Raw genomic sequence first — 6,680 nt, forward strand, 5'->3', positions numbered from 1 at the left:
GTTTGGTATGTTTTTAATAAACATTGAACACCTGCACTTGCATCTGTATCTGCATTCTGACATACTTTGTCATCAGTGTGTGTGTTATAAATATTTTATTTATTTTATTGCATTTATTGCAGAGCAAAACAGATATTCTCAGCTTGTCCTATGAGGACATGTCAGCTCAGCAAAACATTTAGCTAGAACCCAAATGACTATGACTATGTAATCCACTATTGTTAGAGGCCCAGTGCATATATTCCTACCAATTTATAACAATGTACTCGATATCTTGTTACATTATGAGTTTTTAAAATGAGTCTTGGGATGAGCCCAAGATGGTATGATTCCAGCAGCAGTTCACAAGCACAAGTCTACAGTATCCAGTTGAGATTATCCACTGAGGTAAGGGTGAGTCTTCTTCTTAAGCTACTTTTTGGGAAGTACAAGTATTTACAATATCCATGTGGGACCGTTCAAAGCAGCAGATTCACAAGTGCAGAAAACTCCAAGCAGAAGTAGAGTATCAGGAAGAATCAGACAGGTCCGGAGGGCAATCACAGCAGTAGAAAACATCTGGCAACAGTATCACATCAGGTAGCAGGAGTGCACATATAGCTTGACAGAGAAAGGGAACAGATTATTAGGTATTCTCTTATCCTACTGTAGTTTAAACGTGTGTATGTTGTGATCAGAGTGAAAGCAGGGACAGTCCTAGCTACAGCATAGCTAAAAGTCTGAATCAGAAGGTAACACAGACATGAGGGCACTCTGGGACATAAAGTGTCCTACCATTCCACTGTCAACTAACTTGAGTTATCTTGTACATCAAAACATCCCAGTTTAGCAAAACTCTTTTCGCCCATGAACTCCCCAGATCTGCAATTTAGAGAAAATAAACAGTCCCCTCTGAAAGTAATAGAACACCAAGGCCAGTTCCTTTATTGTTTTTGCTGTACACTGAAGACATTTGAGTTTGAGAGCAAAATATTATTAAGCAAATAAGAACATGGAACCTTTGGTGGCAGACCACCCAATTTTTAGGTGAGCAAAAGTATAGGAACAGATAGTCTTAAAGTAAATTAAAGTAAACACTTTTTGGTTGCATATCCCTTGCTTTCAATAACTGCATCAAGCCGGTGACCCACTGACACCTCATACTGTTGCATTCTTCTTATAGTTGTTGTTTGTTTTTCTTTTCCCATCAGTCTCTTCTTCAGGAGGTGAAATGAATGCTCAACTGGGTTAAGGTCTGGACTTGGCCAGTATAAAACTTTCCACTTCTCCCCCCTGATGAACTCCTTTTGTTGTGATAGCAGTATGTTTTGGGTCATTGTCCTTCCAATTAGATTGGATGCATTTCTCTTTGCACTGGCAGGCAGAATGTTTCTGTAGTCTTCTGAATTCATTTTGTTGCTACCATCATGAGTTGCATCATCAATAAAAAAATAGTGATCCTTTTCCAGAAGCAGTCATGCAAGCCCAAGAAATGACACAACCTCCATCATGCTTGACTGATGAACTTGTATGTTTTGGATCATGAGCAGATCCTTTCTTTCTCCATAATTTGGCCTCTTCATCACTTTAGTAGAGGTTATTCTTGGTTCTGGAACTTTAGTAGCTCATTTCTGTATTTCTTTGCAAATTCCAATCTGGCTTTCCAATTCTTACTGCTGATCAGTGGTTTGCCTCTTGTGGTGTGGCCTCTATATTTCTGTTCTCAACATCTTTGAACAGTGAATTGTGACACCTTCACCCCTGCCCTGTTGAGGTTGTTGATGAGGTCACTGAATGTTTTTGGGATTTTCTTCACAGCTCTCACAATGTTTCCGTCAACAACTGCTGTTGTTTTCCTTGGCCAACCTGTTCCATGTCTGGTTGTTAGTACATGAGTGGTTTCTTTCTTTTTCAGGACATTCCAAATTGTTGTCTTGGCTATACCCAATGCTTGTGCAGCAAATCTGATTGATTATTGACACTGACATAGTGGATGGCGACAAGCTTATACTTAATAGTGACAATTGTGTTATAGTTTGAAAGCAGTTTATAAGGCATGAGGCTTGAAGGCTTATTTTTTTGGGTGGATTTTGAAAAGCATTTGTTACTACTTTCAAAGAGCGTACAAATAAAGAACAGCATGCTGGCAGTGAGAGAGGCAAAAATGTGGAAGAAACTTGTGTTGGCTGTAGCATTGGTTCATTTAGCAAAGAAAATCACACAAACAGAGGTGATGTTTTCAGTTTTTTCTTGAAGGTATTCTGCCTGCTGCTTTCAACCTCAAGCAAAAAAGCAAATGGACTGGAAAGCAAAATAAAATTCGGACCAATCACAGACAGGGGAGGTCTTAGAACAACAGTCATCATGCATAAGGTCATCCTATGTTGGGATGCATATATGTCACTGTGAAGCAGCATGAAGATGTCATCTTCAAACTTTCCACCAATGTTGTGGTTAATTGTACTAAGCTGTGTCTCAAATTCTGAACTTTGACCTTATATATAAAAGGGTCTACATATGCTCAGGTTTTGCTGATGGTTTTTATACTTATTCACTCTCAAGGACTTGAGGACTAACATATCATAGGCTTGCACTTAGCCAGTATAATCGAAGGGTGGACTTGGGGTTTTGCATTTTAGTATAAGACAACAAAGATATTCTGCTAACAAATGAAACCTTGTGCTCTCAGCTTTTGGTACCAAAATAAGGCCATATTGGCCATATGTGTGTTTGAGAGGGTAGCACTAGATAGGAACGCTCGAATCCACCTTTGTGTGGCCGTTTATTTTTGGCCTATGAATATCTTGTTCTGAGTGAGGATAGCATATAAATGACAGAGGCCTTGCACATGTAGAGTTAACGCCTCACTTGTTACTATCCGGAGTGAAATACCCGCCCGTCCATCACACTGATGGCTCTGACAGCCATTCAGCAGAGCCCATGGAGCCCCAGTTTACAATCAAAGGCCTTTGACTGAAAGAATCCAGGCCCACTCTGCCAGAGAGAAGGGGTGGAGCAGCCTGTCACAGTGATGAGGCCCTGCACCAGTGAACCAGTCCTAAAAGAGAGAACCTGCAGTGACGAGTGGCACTCTTCATCATTTTTCAAGCACAGCATCATGCTGCAAAATCAGACCAACATTTTTTTTGGAATAGTTTGTTTAAGAAGTACATTAATCCTATTCCATGGTTCTCTCTCCTCTGAATACAGTGTAATGTTTTATATAAGAAGCCACATGATACCAGTATGTCTTTATAAGCAATTATAAGCAAATATAAACTTATTTGATTAACAGTAGAATCACTAACAGGTAAGTTCATCATTTCTCGTGATTATCAATTCTCAGTGCCACTCTAGGGCTCCAGTGAACATTAAATGAGACTTAAGTTTTTGAGAATCAATTTTTCATACAATTGTTAATACTATGTGTATTATGTTTTGTCTCAAAATAGCCTCAAAACCTGAAATGTGGTGAACTCAAAGCCCTGCTGAAACATGTGATAGTCATTAAAAAGTAATTTTCCTTCTTTCAAGGAAGCACACACAAATTTATTCTTTACAGGAAATATACCGAAAGTGTGCCAGTGAATCTATGTGATGTTATTCAGAATGATTATCACATCAAGTGCATTAACACAGAATAAGTCTTTGAAGAATGAAAGTTTACAGTTTTTCAGAGAGGATTAAACATATAGAACCAACTGAAAAGCCCCTTTTCACGGCCAGTACTATGAGTTATAGCTCAGGTGTATTTAATAGTCAGGCTAATCCCTTAAACATGCAGGACTTCTCAGTGGGTCCAGACTTAAACTGAATATATATAACAGTGGAATAATTAATGAATGGTGTATGGTGATAAAGTATCTGCTGGTATGTAATAGACGTGTTCATACAAGTATGTGAACAAAAAATTGTACTTACGTGTGTGTGTGTGTGTGTGTGTGTGTGTGTTTCATCAATTGAGAAGGAAACTGATTTGCTTAACATCTTGTTGGAGTTGGACTTCTGCCATGAAATTTCAGGTCAGTTCCTATGTGTTCCCTTGAAAGATCACTGTAATGCTGGCAAAGAGCACACCTCTGTGCAATGTGTTGATCTCACTCTCGTGGAACGGGCAAGTTATCCAGTTGGAAAGCTTGCTAATATTTGTCTCTAGTATAGTAGGGTTCTGATTATCTTTAGATCTTGACTGCGGAATATTCTGTAAACATGTTCAAACAACAATTCCTCCCAAACCATCTGAACATAGTTTGAGGAAACTATTAAATATTGTTGTTACATATAGAAGTCCCAGACACTGAATAAAAAATGTTCAGTCTTTACATATAAACTTGAGTGTAAAAAAGAGACAAATGCTTTAAAATGCCTTTCTTTTAGAAAGAGGTTTCATCTTTATAGTGCAGTTTGTAGAGAAGACTGTTATCAAAGCCTAATACTACTGATCATGTCAGTACATGTGGTCTATGATACAGACCATCCTAACTAAATGTTGTGACAAACTGTAAACAATTTAAGTAAGAGATACTGTATAGAGACAGACAGAGACAATCCTTTAGGAAATACACTTCTGAAAGTTTTTGTTATTTTTTTTAATTGTACATAACATGGCTTTTACCTTGATTGTTGTGTACACTGATGTGTAATTCTGATTTACACCCACATAGAAGGTTATTAACCACATACAAGAAATAGAATTGCATAATGCCAGGCATAGAAACTTCACTCAGATGAATTTTTCAGCATCATGTCAAAGCTTGGAAATCTCTTTTAGTGCAGTCTGCCTGCTGAAATTTTAATTCATTGCTTTACTGGAGCACTTTCAAGCTCACATTTCTCACATATGAAGAGTGTTTGAAAAGTTTGGACTCTAGTGCTCATTACAGAGCAAAGTGTGCTATGGGTTAGGAGCATGCATGAAAGAACTGAGATTTACACACATAAACACACAGATACACACACGCTCCTCTTGGCTCAGCCACTATGAATGGATCAGACTGTTTGAGAAAAGGTTAATCTGAGTAAAATAATCAACCTCCAACTTGTGCATATCTAACAGTGTAATTAAGTGGTGTTGAGGAAACAGTATCACAAATTCATGTGTAGATGAATTTTCACTTTAAGAGCTATTCAGTAAAATGTATTGAAATATGAAAACAATCCCACACAGAAAGCATTGTAGGTGGTCATGTGGTGTACAATAAATAAATAAATAAACCAATCCTGATTTATAGATTGTTCTTCATTCTAGGGAAACATGCATTTTTAAAGAAAAACACTGTAACTTTTTTCTTACATAACAGGCAGTGCTGTTGTTTTCTGCACTTTAAATGTTTCTTTTCTAGCCAAAGCATAGACACCAAACCCAAACACTTCATTTTTACACTCTTATGGATACTTAAATGTACTACAGTATGTGATATTATACATAAAAAGAACAAATGTCAGATATGATTTTCAACATGAAGTCACTCACACCAGATTACAACGTCCACTGAATTTGTTCCCTGATTTAGTTTATTAATAGTTGATAGCAGAGTGGTAACCATGAGATAATGTGATTTTATGTAATAAAACCATTCTAAAGACAGCTACAAAATGTCTTTGCAACTGCATTTATTCTCTGCTTCATATGCACTATTGCTATTAAGTTACATTGTTATGGCTCTGTTGGAAGCCTTCCTTTCCAAATTAATGCAATTTCTTAAACTGGATAAGAACATTCATATAGCAAAGCTTGCTTGAGTAAACAATGTCTGTAGATAGATTGCTCTTATTTAGCCTGTGCCAGTATGCTTATTAGTCACTAAACACTCCATTCCCATTTCTTCAGTGTGTATTACTGCCTGCAATGTACAACTGCATTATACATACATTATGCATTCTTAAACCAGTATTGTTCACATTTAAGTCATCCACATTTACAATAATAACAGAATTAAAGGGATCTGCTGTGGGTTTTGTGTGTTTAGTTGATTTTACTTAAGGTGTAAAGAGGTTATAAGTTTTTATAACCGTAAAAACAGAACATTGCTGTGGAAAATAATGAAAGGCAAAAATATATAGATCTATAGTTCCAAAGGGAAATATAGTCCCCTCCGAAAGTATTGGAATGTTCATGGTTAATTATTTTGTTAATGCTATACAATGTATGTTAAAAAAAAATAGGACTTTATATTAAAAAAAGAACACACCCTTCCTTGTTTTTTTTCTGTTTTCTTTTCTAAGTCTGTGGAAAAGCAGTGGAGCTGCACTGAATAATAGATTATAAAGTGTGAGGCTGCTTTTGCTTAGTTAAGCCCTGCAGTGAGACTGTCCAGCTCAAAGCTTCAAACTTCAAACGCTTCCTATTCTCAACAACCCTTGTTTTGTTGACTATGTGCAGTCTTAAACTCTGAAGAAGTATATATGGTACATGCTTAGAAAATGTTGAACCTTAATGATTCTGCGATTGTCCCTCTGGGGGAACCCTTAAATGATTTTTGAGTAGAACCCTTTTTGAAAGCTTTTGGAATTATCCAATGAACCTTAAAGGATCTTTGGGGAACCTTATATATATATATATATATATATATATATATATATATATATATATATATATATATATATATATATAATGTGTGTGTGTGTGTGTGTGTTTATGAATGGACTCAGGTAAAGGGTAAAGTGAAATGGTTTCTCAAGCAAAGAATTAAAAGTATGTT

This window comes from Ictalurus furcatus, chromosome 1 (assembly GCF_023375685.1).
Source record: "Ictalurus furcatus strain D&B chromosome 1, Billie_1.0, whole genome shotgun sequence".
Taxonomy (NCBI): domain Eukaryota; kingdom Metazoa; phylum Chordata; class Actinopteri; order Siluriformes; family Ictaluridae; genus Ictalurus; species Ictalurus furcatus.